Raw genomic sequence first — 15132 nt, forward strand, 5'->3', positions numbered from 1 at the left:
TGTTATTCACCTTGTCATCTGCTAAATTCTACATCATGTTCAGAAACAGCAAGATGTTCTGTCTGAATTTCTGTTTAGCTACATATTTAAGTGCATGACTGGATTTGACTGTCATGGATTCTGCTCTAGGCACATTACCATATTTGCAACTAGAAGCACTCTTCTCTTTTGCATATTTAGTTAAATACTAGAGAATTCTGTAACTAGGAATTGTTGCTCTTACTCAACAGAAATAGATCACATCTATATGCTGCTGATAAGTCATGCCCAGGCACTTCTAAACTAATTGCTGTAGCATTTTTTTCTTTTTCTTTTTAGAGACAGGGCTTTGATATGTTGCTCAGACAGGACTTGAACTCTTGGGCTCAAAGTGAGCCTCGCTCCTCGGTCTCCAGAGTGCTGGCACTACAGGAATGCACCACTGTGCCCAGCTTTGTAGCATTTTAATAATGCACATAGGTCATTTTAACAGACAGCTAATTATAGATCCAGATTGATTATATTTTTAATTTCAAATATGCAAAGAAAGGATTAGTTTTGAGCCTCTTCTCTATTAGAGGCGCTTGGTTACTGAAAGTTTAAGGCACATCCCCTCCACCGCCTTCCTTCAGGAATTTGCAAACAAATTAAGGAGTAAAATTAAATATATGATAAGATGTATGAGCTATCTTTTTCCCCACAAAGGCAGCATTTCCAAAAACTGAATTTTAAGCTTTTTGTTATTTTTCACTCTCTATCTTTTTCCTCCTGCAAGCCTATAAATATGAGGAAAAGTATGTCTTTATCTCTAAACTCCTGCACAGTTACATCCATCTAACTTCTGGACTTTTTTCTCTGAATGGCTCATACAATGTCAAACTCACAATGTTAAAATGAATTTATCATCTTCCTCAAAGCTACTTTCACTTCTTAAGCTGTTTTCTATTTATCTAGTTGCTCAAGCCTCAAACATGGAAATCTTTGCGACTTTTTCCTATTTCTCACCCACACATTTATCAATCACTTTTAGATTTCTGTTTCCTGTCTCTGTCACTTTCTTTCTCATCTGTCCACTTCCCCAAGTCTCCACAGCCACCATCTGAGTCAAAGGCTCTATCCCCTCTCATTTGGGCTACTTTGTTAGCCTCTTAGTTGGTCTCTCTGGTCTTGTATTCTTCTAATTCACTCTACACAGAAAAAGTAAATTTAATTATGTCATTTTTTATTGTTAGATGCCTTTGATAAGTCTCAAGATTTACACTTCTTACCCAGCACAAAAGGTCCTTCTCACTAGTTTCATCAGCTCCCTCTACCCGTGCCAGTCAATGTAGAGCTACTGGTAGCTCTTTGACCTCTCCCTGTAACCAATTTCTTTCTTTTCTGCCTTTTTTCTTTTCTTTTTCTCTCTTTTTCTTTCTTTCTTTCCTTCTTTCTTTCTTTCTTTCTTTCTTTCTTTCTTTCTTTTTTTCTTTCTTTCTGTCTCTCTCTTTCTTTCTTTCTCTTTCCTCCTTCCTTCCTTCCTTCCTTCTTTTCCTCTCCTCTCCTTTTCCCTTTCCTTTCCCCTTTCCTTTCTTTCCTCTTTCCTTTCCCCTTTCCTTTCCAAAGTCTTCCTTTCTTCCTTTCTTTTCCTTTCTTCCTTTCCTTCCTCTCTTTCTTTCTCTCTCTCCTTCCTTCCTCTCTTCCTCCCTTCCTCCCTTTCTTTTTCTTTTTTCTTTCTTTTTGGATTCTCACTTTGTTGCCCAGGCTGGAGTGCAGTGGCACAATCTTGGTTTGGTTCACTGCAACCTCCACGTCCTGGGGTCCAGCAAATTCTCCTGCTCCAGCCTCCTGAGTAGCTGGGATTACAGGCACCCACCACCACACCCAGCTAATAGTTTTTTTTTTTTTGTATTTTTAGTAGAGATGGGGTTTCACCATATTGGCCAGGTTGATCATGAACTGCTGACCTCAGGTGATCCCCCAGCCTCGGCCTCCCAAAGTATTGGGATTATAGGCATGAGCCACAGCACCCAGCCCCCTGTAACTAATTTCAACTCATCCACCAAAACCTGCCTCGAGCTTAGCCTCAGGTCTGATTTACATGGTCTTTAATAAGGCTCCCAAACCTCCATGATTATCTCCCTCATGGCATAGATTAAGCTCTACTGTAATTGTCAAGTTACTTATCTGTCTCTGTGTTAAACACCAAATAAGATCCTTGAGGGCTGGCACGTAGCCTTTAGTGACTGTATATTCCAGTGTCTAGCACAGTATCTGTCACTTAGAAGAGGCTCAATAAATTCCTCTTGATAGACACATCCATCCAATGAAAGACTACTCAGTAATAAACGCAATAGTGATACGTTCAACAACATAGGTGAATCTCAATTATGCTCAGAGAAAGAAGTCAGACAAAAAAGTATATACTGTATTATTCCACTTATGTAAAGTTTAGAAAAATGAAACTTAATTTATAGTGACAAAAAGCTGATCAGTGGTTGCCTAGGGAGAAGCAGGAATGGGAGTGGGATGTACTAAAGGGAATGAATACATTTTGGGGGTGATGAATATGTTTATTAGTATCTTGAATTGTGATGATGGTTTCACAGGTGTATACAAATGTCAAAAAATGTTTCAGTTTGTAGATTTCAAATATATGCAGTCTGTTGCATGTCAGTTATACCTCAGTTAAAAATAATGCTTATAAGACAGGCTGCATCAATGAATGCCTTTCAGTATTTTGCAACATACTGTCAATGACTTAGGCAAAAAGGCAGGATCCTATCTGCTAACAACAGGGTTGTTTGACAGTGGCACCCACCCCTCACCTTACTATCCTTGTTCCTCACTTGATAGCTGCTTAGCAACTGTTCTTTGCTTCTAAGGTGGTGTCAGATGCAATTGTCTGGGGTATTGGAAGTAACTAAAACTTTGGATACTGTGACTATGCATGACATTCTAGAAGGAGCAAAGAGGAGCCTGGGGAAGGGCATGCCTTTGTCTATGTGGTCTGCATGGTGTCGGGGATGATGGAGGTATATGAATGGCAGTGAGGCTAGGAGACCCAGCCTAGGAGACCCTGGTTGGCTGGGGCCACAGGATGTCTGGCTTCAGCAAATCTTGATATCAAGGAAATGTCTGGCACAAGAATCTTGGTATCAAGGAAAATGGGAAGGAAGATACTCGCTGGTCCCTTACTAAGAAAAGCACCCCAAACAACTAAAGCAGATTTAGTCTATATTCTGCAAAATTGGAATTAAATGCAGCATGATTTTAGGGCCAAGGAAAAGACTATCCCCCTCTTTACCTCCCAACAATGTTCTTCCTGAATTTGCGCCAAATTCCTCTATCAAGAGATGGAAACTTTTATTTCCTAATAGGAAATTACTCTTCCTTAAATAGGAATTTAAGAGTTAAAACAGAAAACTCTTAAAAGACTGAATGTATTCATGAAAATTAATTTTGAAGTAGAAATAATGTATCACATTTTGCTGTTTTTATTTGGAGGAGTTAGAAATTTAGAAGGTATGTAATAGCCTGAGTTTGGGAAAGGGGAGAGGACTCTCAGAAATGCTAAAGGAGAGGCTAGAGGCAGAAAAACAAATTTTTCAAATGTTATAATTTTGCCAACCCTATTATTCTTCATTTTTCTACCAACAAATATAAGGTAGGTATACTTTACGTTACCTCAGAAACTCTGAGCCCTATGAAGGTAACCAATATGCGTAGATAAGAACAAAGGACAATGAGTGTCATTTAAGATATATTTAGCCACCCTACATCAAAGTGCATGGCAGCCAGAAAAGCAATTTCAGACTTCAGTTCAGTAAGGTGGTCATTTTTCTTGATCCTTCTCCATGTAGCACAATAAGCGCTGAACTGAGAACTTTAGAAACATACAAAAAGTATTTGGGTATAAAATTATTCCATACCCACAGGGAGCTTTAAGTTTAAATAAGGGCAAAATGCAAAGGAAAGAACAAAAGAACAGAAGCAGGGGAATCTTCAGAAAAATATAAACATCTGCAGAATACAGAACCATTTTCCCAAGCGATTTCTCCTGTCAATGTGCAAACAGGATTGTTGAAATGATTCTGGTTGAGTAGAGCCATATGGGTTTAGTTTGGGAGATGATTCCTGGCAGCATTCTGAAGAAGGAAGGACATGATTTGACATCAATGATCTGTGAAGACTTCTGGGCTGGGGAATGTAGAGGTACAAGCAAGAGACTAAAATGCTCCTCAAATGTGAAATACATAGAGAGTAAGATACTGCTGAAATGTGTCAGGGAGGGCAGGGTCAGGACATAAGCAAGAAAAAAGGGGAGAAATCACCAAATTCACCATTGAAGTTTGGTGAAAAAAATTTTTTAATAGTATAAAAGAAAACAATGACTATAAATCGCATGAAAAAGAGAGAGAGAAAAAAGGAGGAATTCTAAACTCAACTGATACATTTCAAGTAATGGCTTCTTCCATACGAAATCAACCCTGGTGATGTTTGGCTTTTCTTGTGTAGAGGATCTGGGTGAAACTCAGAATCAAGTCAAAAGGATGCTTTTTTTATTTTTATTTTTATTTTTTTGAGATGGAGTCTTGCTCTGTCGCCCAGGCTGGAGTGCAGTGGCCGGATCTCAGCTCACTGCAAGCTCCGCCTCCCAGGTTTATGCCATTCTCCTGCCTCAGCCTCCCGAGTTGCTGGGACTACAGGCGCCCGCCACCTCGCCCGGCTAGTTTTTTGTATTTTTAGTAGAGACGGGGTTTCACCGTGTTAGCCGGGATGGTCTCGAACTCCTGACCTTGTGATCCGCCCGTCTCGGCCTCCCAAAGTGCTGGGATTACAGGCTTGAGCCACGGCGCCCGGCCAAGGATGCTTTTTTAAAAGACTGATCATTAATAACAAAAGTAAGAATCGTGGTGATGCTTCCAGGAAACTCAATAGTGGATACTGAAGAAGATCCCCTGAAAAGATGAAAGTCAGCCGCAATGCAAGAATAACCAAAACTTTAGAAATTCTGCCAAGGAAGGGGATTTGGAGTGGAATGTGTGCCAGGTTAATGAGTACAATGACTCATCTCTTAGTAAATTGTGTGAAAATTTGACAATAACTTGGAAACAGCTCCTTCTCTTCCTGACTCACAATCAGGGTCCCCCCATACCCACCCCAGCCTCTGCTTTATTTGAGATTATGTTTGGCCTCCAACGTGTCATGATGCAAGTACCAGGGCACATTGTAAAATAATTTGATGTTCATTTATGAAGAGAGAAAACATTTCCTAAATCTTCTTTCCAGGCCACCTGTAATCCAGTGACAGGGCTAGCTAAGTAAACAGGAAAGCCAGCATCCTCCGCTTCAGAAACTAAACACTCACACAAGGACTGATTCACTGGGTAACTGATGGGTTGGTCATGATCCACATCTGAACATCTGCTTTTCTCAGCCTTTCTTCTCCCCTGATGTATGTAGTCCTTCACTTTGTTCATGTTGAGAAACCACTTCCCCTTATTCATAACGGAATGGAAGAAGATTTAGCAGATTGGGGTGAATTGAACTTTGAAATTTTGGAAATTGTGGGGAATGGGTAGAAAAAGAAACCATATCTATTGATTGTAGAACATGCAAAATGACACATTATGATAAAGGGTCAGGCATTTTGGAATTTTTATTTATTTATCTGTAAATTTTAATAGAGACAGGTCCTCCCTATGTTGCCCAGGCTGGTCTCAAACCTGACTCAAGCTACCTTGTCTCAGCCTCCCAAAGTGCTAGGATTTTAGGGGTGTAAACACTGCACCCAGCCAGGAATTTTTTTTAACTCGGAAAATATAACATTTTGTGCTAAGTTTTAGTGTGTGTGATAAAAGGCTTAATAGAGCAGGTAAAATTTAAAACTGCTTGCAGCAAGCAGAAATAAAGATAGAAATTCACCTATCATTGTATAGGAAGAATTGGCTTGAACCACCAGGTTTCACTTCATATTCTTGATCTGCAGTTACTTTTTGATTATAGCACAGCCTTGGTAGAAGAAGCCAACTTGCTAAAAGTGTTCCCCCGCAAAAAAAATCTCTGGCATTTCCTGTTGGTTGGAAGATGTTTGGCTTTCTGCATTTGTATTTAGTGTTATCATTGGCCAGGCACCTTTGCTGGGTAAAAAAATACTGGTGCAAATTTTACTGGTGAGGTGGGAGTAAAAGCCATAAAAATTCTCAATTTTCCTTTTAAAAACTTAACTCATTTGTCCAAGAGAAATGAATACAGAAGGACAAGAGATTTTAAACTTCCCGTACATCTGGGTATAGCAGTGTATTTTGACTCCAAGCACAATAAAACAACCTTACTTGCTGGTGGTATATGACATAATGACCCAAATATGTTTTTAAAAAATCATTTATTGCTGTACATAAACAGCAAAGTTAGCGCAAGGGATGATAAAATAACATGGGTAATTCTTCCTTTAGCTGGGAACCATTGGCGGCCCATTAGGATTCCAGATGTAGCTGTGTGTGCTTTTCCATTTGTTTTCCAATGTCTAGTGCTTATGCCCTTGGTACCTTGACGGTGGTTGTCAGGCATGTTGGCTTTTCAGCTTGAGGTCTTCCTTGGAGAAACACAGTGATCGGGCTCTGGGCTATAAAGCACGCTATTGTCTTGGGCCCAGTTTGTTGAGAATATAAGACCCAGGGCAGCCTCCTGCCAAAGGTCAAATACCAGGTTGACCCAAGTTCCTCATATCAACACTGGACCTCCCCAGACAAGAGACACTTCAACTCTTCCTGATGAAAAAGTGGTTTTATATTTTTATCACTCTGTAATAACAGGGATTGTTAGCTCAAATGCATTTTGATAATCCATTTATTATAGCTACTCTCGTGAAGAAAACAACTCACAGGGCCAGAACCTTATAGATTAAAAATGATAATAATCAAGTGTGTTCCAATGTTTTGGGCACTTAAAAAGGAAGCAAACTCCAGTGTTTCCCAGTCCAAAAGACAGACTACTAAGCAGCACTAGAGGACGGAGTTGTAAAACTGTACTGTCCAGATAGAATCATTGTATTTTAGGCAGAGAAGGAAAGCAGCTAAATATAGAACCACAGCTAATTTAGCAAGTGCCCTGACTGCCAAAATGCATGTCTGAAATCAGGTGGGTGTTTCTTTATGAGTCACTTCACCAAATGTAAAATTTATAGCCCAGTCTTGTGCAGACTCTAGCAAAGATTCAGAGCATCCGTTTATTACAGGGCTACTATTAAGGATGCTTAAAATTCCCCAGCTTTACACTCCTCACCCCAGGAGTCTAGCCTTAGCTAGTTATGATTGGGCCTGGCCCAAATGCTCCTATTAGGCAGGGATTTAAGTATTCAACAATACAGTTAGGCCCTTTCTGTGGAGCTGAATGCTCTTCCTCATGGGGAACTCAACTCACCCCTCCTGTGTCCATCAACAACAGCTCCACTTTGCTTCTTACCACTTTTCACTTGTGCCCTGGCTTAGCAAATTGAAGGAAATAATGCTTAAAGAAAACAAAATAAATAGCAGATGGTTGAGTGTACTCTGGGATGAATAAATTATGGCTGTGGAGGCGAAAAGTGAGTTGGTGGATGCACGCGGGTGTCTTTGTCGCTGACATGCAGGATGCTCAGCATGCTGACCTCCACATGTACCAGGCCCACTGCCATTAATCAGTCCACATAATCCAAGTCAGAAATTTAGTGAGCCCAGAGGATTGGTGATCCTTTGGAGTGGGAGTGGGAACTGAAAAAGTGAACTAGAGGCAAAATGCAAAGTACAAAAGTGGATCCAGATAAGATGGCAGAGTTTTCTCAGTGCCCAAGTGATCTTGGATGGACTTTATCTCACATAGGATCAGACGGAGAATGATCATCCAAAGAGCTTCATCCTTTATAGTGGGTTTATTCTCTCTAATAAATTATAAAATAGGCTGAGCGTGGTGGCTCATGCCTGTAATCCCAGCACTTTGGGAGGCTGAGGCGAGTGGATCACTTGAAGGTCAGGAATTTGAGACCAGCCTGGCCAACATGGTGAAACCCTGTGTCTACTAAAAATACAAAAAATTAGCTGGGAGTGGTGGCAGGCACCTGTAGTCCCAGCTACTTAGAAATCTGAGACAGGAGAATTGCTTGAACCCGGGAGTCAGAGGTCGCAGTGGGCCGAGTTGTGCCACTGCACTCCAGCCTGGATGACAGAGTGAGACTCCATCTCAAAAAACAAAAAAAAAAAAAAAAAAAAAAAAAAAAAGAGGAGGGAAATAGTAATCTCCCCAGAATCCCAGAATATCATAGTGCCATTTGGGAACCTTATTCCAAGTTGCTAAATGGAACATGAGTGTTCACCTTCTTGGAAATCAAATGGTTTATCAAATCCATCACCAAAATAAACCATGGAATACCTGTAACACCAAGATCCTTTTACAAGTTTGAGATGTAAATGTTATTTTATTAATCAAAAATTTTAAAAATCTGAATAATTTGGCACTTTCCTAATCCTCAACCATCGATGTACCTTCTTCCCAGTCAAGCTACATCTCTTGCCGCCATATCCCTAGACTAAGGGAATAAAAATATATTCATATCCATCAATATCCTTTGAATAGCTCCATCAAAAAGGAGTACTAAAATAAAGGAGGATTAGAAAACAAAAGTAGATAAAAAAGCACATGTAGTCTCTTATGGACCCATAGACTGATTTTCATTAGGTGTGCTCAGTTTCTTCTAGGCCCTGGAGTGATGGATAGCAAACTGATAACAGCTGATGGATGGGCTTTGTTCCAGTTACTGCATATCCATTCTTTATCATTGCTGCTTAGCTGAATTTTTCTTACAGCACCTTATACTTCAGTTTCCTCCAAAAATATTATGTTATGACGAAGATTTTCAGGTAAAAGTAACCCAAATGTCCATCAACTAATGAACAAATTTTAAAAATATAGTATATACATAGGATGGAATGTTATTCAGCCTTTAAAAGGATTAAAATCCTGTCACATGCTACAGCATGGATTAACCTTGAGGACATTATGCTAGGTGTAATATGCTAGTCCCAAAAAGACAAACAGTGTGATTCCACTTTTATGAGGTATCTAAAGTAGTAAAATTCATAGAAAGAAAGTAGAATGGTGGTTGCCAGGGGCTGGAGTAGGAAATGGAGAGCTGTTGTTTAATGGATATAGAGTGTTAGTTTTGTAAGATGAAAAGGTTCTGTAGATATATAGCACAACAATGTGAATCTACTTAACACTACTGAGCAGTACACTTAGAAATGGCTAAGTTACTAAATTTCATGTGATGTGTTCTTTTTTAATAACAATTTTTTTTTAAAAGATGGAAAACTTTAGTTGAAATCTCCTTTACCTGTTTACTCTTCATTGTAACAGTCTGCTTGTGTACACTGAAACTTAGGGACTGTTTTTCTCCCAAAGGGCAGTATGCAGATTGGTAATTTAAAAAACATTTTATTAGGAAAAATGCTACATTTCCCTGAATAGTATAGTAAACTCCACATATCCATTGGCAGTTATAATTTTAGAGCAATTATAATCAAATTATAATGACAGTTACAAATTTCCCCATCTTGTTTCATCTGTTCTCCCATCCTTTTTTTTCTTTCTTTCTGAAATATTTTAAAGCAACGAGTGGATTCTTTTTTTTTGAGACAGAGTCTTACTCTGTTGCCCAGGCTGGAGTGCAGGAGGCTGGAGGCATGATCTTGGCTCACTGCAACCTTCGCCTCCTGGGTTCAAGCAATTCCTGTGCCTCAGCCACCTGTGGATTCTTTATTTATTTATTTATTTATTTATTTATTTATTTTTTTTGAGACAGCATCTTGCTCTGTAGCACAGGGTGGAGCGCAGTGGCATGATCTCGGCTCACTGCAAGCTCCACTTCCCGGGTTCACGCCATTCTCCTGCCTCAGCCTCCTGAGTAGCTGGGACTACAGGGACACACGACCATGCCTGGCTAATTTTTTGTATTTTTTTTTTTTTTTTTAGGAGAGACAGGGTTTCACTGTGTTAGCCAGGATGGTCTTGATCTTCTGACCTCATGATCCACCTGCCTCGGCCTCCCAGAGTGCTGGGATTACAGGTGTGAGCCACTGCGCCCAGCCTGGATTCATTTTTAATTATGGCCTAAGCGCTTATTTTAGGAACTCAGAAAGCTTTGTTTAAATATCTTATCACATAAAAATAATCATTGTGACTTATATGTCATATTTTCTGTAGTACTTTAATTTCTTCAAATATAACATGCAGATAGCTATATGGGAAAAATGATGAGGAAAGCCTACAATAAAAGAAATAGGAATCTTGAATGGGAATGAGCAAACGCTGTGACTGAGTTTGGTATTGCTTAAAAGTGCTAAAGAGGAGAGGACTGAAATGTTTAATTTTAGGAACTGGGAATTAAGGAGCCCATCTTTGTCTTTTCTACGTACAGTGTGAGATTAAATCTCTTTTAAAATGTGGTTGTTTTACCATTACTTCCCAAAGAAGAAGAAAGAGCCAGTCTGGGCTCATCACCCAACTGTGTGACCTTGGGTGAGTCCTTTCATCTTTTAGGGCCTCAATAGCCTCATATGTAAAATGATGGCTGTGGAATGATAGTTTCTAAGGTCCTTTCCAGTTCAAGAATCCTATAATTTGAAAGTAGGAGTGAATATTTTACTACAAAAGATTCTGATAGATTAAATTTATGGCTGAACTTAATCTAGTGAAGGCCCTAGCTTTCAATATGGTTACCAGTATTCATAGGATGTGAAAGCTGAGAAATTGTCTCACATCTCTGCCAATATCAAGTAAAGAAATACCTGTGATATAAAGTAACCTGTAAGTTAGTGTGGAACAAATAGTTCCCTAAAGAGCTGTGCAAGGTCTTCTACTGAAGTTTTATTGTAGATGTTTGTATGATAAGCCACATTTTATATTCTAAATTTTAAAAACCTAACATGAAAATAGTATTTAAGAAAATAACTTGAAGATTTACTTTGTTGCTTTGAGCCAAATATTCTTTTTTTAAAAAAAAGTTCATGAAAGGATTTAAGAGGAAAAGGAGAAATGAATGGAACATATGCTCTGAAATGGTTGACTGCAAGGGTGTAAACTGTGTGATTGTTTGAACACTGACTGTTGAACACTGTTCAACTTTTAAGTGCAAATATTCCTCAGGATAGCCTGTTATCTCATCTTGTCTCTGTACAAAGTTTCATGCCATTCTTCAGTAAGCATGTGCAGAAGGGCTTGCTGCCTTGAAAGGCTGTAGGTTGTTGGAAATTGCTCTGTTTTAGAGTTCTGAGGAAAATGGGGTAGAAGGCAAAGGAGTGGCTTGAAGATTGCCAATCTTTGGAAATTCCATATCCCCTTGAAATGCCGGTCTTTGGAAATTCCTGTTTCCTGCACAATCTCAGGGTAAAAGTAAATGATAAAGGAAACAAAGGAGGTAGAAAAGCATCCTTGGGAGGGTTGATTCCTTGGGCCACCTGGTGCCAATTGACTGCTACAATTTAGAGACCCTTGACTAAACTCAGAAAATCCAGGACTGTAACCTCTATTCAACCTGATCAACTAGGGGTTTCTGTGATTTTAGGAACACTTACCAATGAATACAAACTGATGATATAAGGCCCTCGGTTTTTGTTTGTTTTTTTTTTTTGAGGCGGAGTCTCGCTCTGTCGCCCGGACTGGAGTGCAGTGGCCGGATCTCAGCTCACTGCAAGCTCCGTCTCCCGGGTTTACGCCATTCTCCTGCCTCAGCCTCCCGAGTAGCTGGGACGACAGGCGCCCGCCACCTCGCCCGGCTAGTTTTTGTATTTTTAGTAGAGACGGGGTTTCACCTTGTTAGCCAGGATGGTCTCGATCTCCTGACCTCGTGATCCGCCCGTCTCGGCCTCCCAAAGTGCTGGGATTACAGGCTTGAGCCACCGCGCCCGGCCTGGCCCTCGGTTTTTATAGTGTGTTCTTTCTGAAGCTGAACAGTAGGTCACAAACATAATCTTTTAAACCAAAAAATCCATCACTGATGCTCATTTCTTAGATTCTACTAGATTTGCCCTGGGAATTCTGTCAGAAGGAAGGAACTAATAAGGTATATAATATCTTAGGAGGCTAATCTAGAAAAAATGGAAAATACGTACATGGTGCAGGACTTTTTCAGTGTAGATTCAGAAAACATTTGTTCCCAAGCTGAAATTCATGAAGATGTGACAACTAAAACATTATTCAAGAGGTGATACCCCAGGTGGAGGAATATCATGAGTAACTGAGAGCTAGAGAGAGATCAGGGACTCAAAAGAAGTACAGTTGACCCTCAAACATTCGGGTTTCAATTGATCAGGTCTACTTCTGTGTGGATTTTCTTTTGCCTCCTGCCACCCCAGAGACAGCAAGACCAACCCCTCTTCCTCTTCCTCCTCAGTCTATTCAACATAAAGATGATGAAGATAAAGACCTTTATGATGATCTACTTCCACTTAATGAATAGTAAATATATTTTCTCTTTCTTATGATTTTCCTAAAAAAGATTTTCTTTTCTTTACATAATACATATACAAAATATGTTAGTCAACTGTTCGTGTTATTGGTAAGGCTCCCAGTCAAGAGTAGGCTATTAGGCCAGGTGCAGTGGCTCATGCCTGTAATCCCAGCACTTTGGGAAGCCAAGGCAGGCAGATCGCTTGAGGTCAGGAGTTTGAGACCAGTCTGGCCAACATAGTGAAATCTCGTCTGTACTAAAAATAAAAAACAAAAATAGTGGATGTGGTGGCACATGCTTGTAATCTCAGCTACTTGGGAGGCTGAGGCAGGAAAATCACTGGAACCTGGAAGGCAGAGGTTGCAGTGAGCCGAGATCCTGCCATTTCACTGCAGCCTGGGTGACAGAGTGAGGATCTGTCTCAAAAAAAAAAAAAAAAAAAAAAAAAGGTAGGCTATTAGTAGTTAAGTTTTGGGGGAGTCAAAAGCTATATGCCAGTTTTAATCTGTGTGGGGCTGTTGGTGCCCCTACTCCCCATCTTGCTGAAAGGCCAACTATATTTCAGAGTAAGACAAGTGACTTCCAGGGAGGGATCCCCTCTTTTCAGCGGAGGGATTTTGTCTGTAAGTACTGTGCTAACACTACTAGTAGAAACATGGCTACTGAAAACTGAGTAGAGTTTGACCTTATATTTTGACTCAGAAATTAAAGATGCACTGTTTAAGTGGCACTGAGTATGCCCAGCTTTCTTTATAAAATTAAGTTAATTACTTTTGCCTATTTACAAAGACTTACGCAGTAACAACAGCAGACTTTGTATTTCTTGAAAAAAAAAAAAATTGACTGTGCAAAGGGGTAGGACCATTCCTCTTTGACCCTCCTCAGATTGCAGACGGCTAAGAATGTAGACTGGCTTCATGTGCCCTATCATTTTTTAACATCTCAGTTAGTAGAATTTACATTAACTGTCTGAAAGGAAAAAAATTAAACCTTCCTTTTAAATATTGCTTGTCATTGAGTTCCTCTCTAATCCTTAGGCAAATTGTGCATTGTTGATCTAGTTCCATAAGACAATATCTGAATAGAAACTCCAAATATGATATAGCCACCTATTTAAGGAACATTGACCCCAAAGAAAGATCATAATGTGGAAACACATTGGAGAAATAAAACATTTAACTCTGTTGTTTCTGTTATTCTGATGTGCTGGCAAGTACTAGTTAGAATAATTGGCAGGGACTAGTGAGAAATGCTATTTAGACTTAAGAAACCTACAAAACTATATCCCACTGGAAAGGTAAATATGTTGTGTTTTGTGTCCAACAATAATAGCTATAACAAGAACATCTGAGACTTTTCCCTGGGCTTTAAACCACTTAAGTAATTTTCTTCAAAATATTAATTTTCTGATGTAATGTTCTCTCTCTGTCACTCTCTTTTGTTGGGAACTGAGTTGAATGTACCCAAGTGCATGAAAATCCTCTAAAGATGTCACTGTTGAAGAAACGTTATCCTATAATTTAAATATTTGTTGTTTGAAAATACTTTAATGTTACTCTTTATTCATACATTTAAGCATCCATCCAGTAATGTAATGGTGGTTAACAGCCAGAGAAGGCAACCAAAACCTTCAGTCTTTGTTTTCTTCAGGAATTCAGTGTCTTGCATCAGGTAATATTTTTAGATTTTTATTATTTAAAAATAATTACTGGAACATCAGTAAAAAGATACTATCACCAACCTACCATTGATTTGTCCTTTGTTATAATAGGCAAACTCAAGTGAAATGAAGTGCTTAAATAAGAGAGAAGTGACACTAATGATGGTGATAGAAGAATGAAAAGCAAATAAGAGGTAGAATTTGTTTTTTTTTTTTTGAGACGGAGTCTCGCTCTGTCGCCCAGGCTGGAGTGCAGTGGCCGGATCTCAGCTCACTGCAAGCTCCGCCTCCCAGGTTTAGGCCATTCTCCTGCCTCAGCCTCCGGGTAGCTGGGACTACTGGCGCCCGCCACCTCGCCCGGCTAGTTTTTTGTATTTTTTTAGTAGAGACGGGGTTTCACCGTGTTAGCCAGGATGGTCTCGATCTCCTGACCTTGTGATCCGCCCGTCTCGGCCTCCCAAAGTGCTGGGATTACAGGCTTGAGCCACCGCGCCCGGCAAGGAGTAGAATTTGAAGTGACATGAATAATTTTACTGACTAGTGTTAAATACAGAAACCTCTTCCCTAATACTATTGCTGTGCTTTTTCATTATAATTTTTTTTCTTCTCAACCACTATTGGTATACCAATGTTGAATTTAAAAAAAAGATTTACACTATAAATGTAGGCTTTTGGGGGGGTTCAGAAAGTAGCTTTTTATTGTTTGCTGTTTATACACACGTCTCCTTACAAAAAATATTTACAGTCATTTAAGAATTCAGATATATCACTTCAGTAAAATTTGAAAAAATTTAGCATTTTAAAGTTAAAATGTTAAAATATTTTCTTAGTTTAGATACTAAAGATTATTACTATAATGTAATTGTGTATCATGTAATTATGTCTTGGAAGATTGAATCAATTGGTATTTGAAAAGGTTTATAGGTAAAGTTTTTAGAAGATTACGTTTCTGGAGTTTTTATACAGTGGAATTTCTGATGCTACAGTAAATTAAAAAGTTGGATGATTTTCATGTGATATCTTATTTCAC

General features: G+C 39.3%; 1 protein-coding gene and 1 long non-coding RNA gene across 3 annotated transcripts in view; both read left to right on the forward strand.

The window, feature by feature from the left end:
- SLC25A21 (solute carrier family 25 member 21) overlaps positions 1-15132 on the forward strand; it is a 505801-nt gene that overhangs the window by 135968 nt on the left and 354701 nt on the right. The window lies entirely within an intron of this gene.
- On the forward strand, positions 12347-14296 carry LOC111524465. The gene is made up of 3 exons (XR_002725797.1): positions 12347-12450; positions 14019-14113; positions 14214-14296. It is a non-coding gene; the product is annotated as an uncharacterized LOC111524465 (long non-coding RNA).

This window comes from Piliocolobus tephrosceles, chromosome 6, assembly GCF_002776525.5.
Source record: "Piliocolobus tephrosceles isolate RC106 chromosome 6, ASM277652v3, whole genome shotgun sequence".
NCBI classification, from domain to species: domain Eukaryota; kingdom Metazoa; phylum Chordata; class Mammalia; order Primates; family Cercopithecidae; genus Piliocolobus; species Piliocolobus tephrosceles.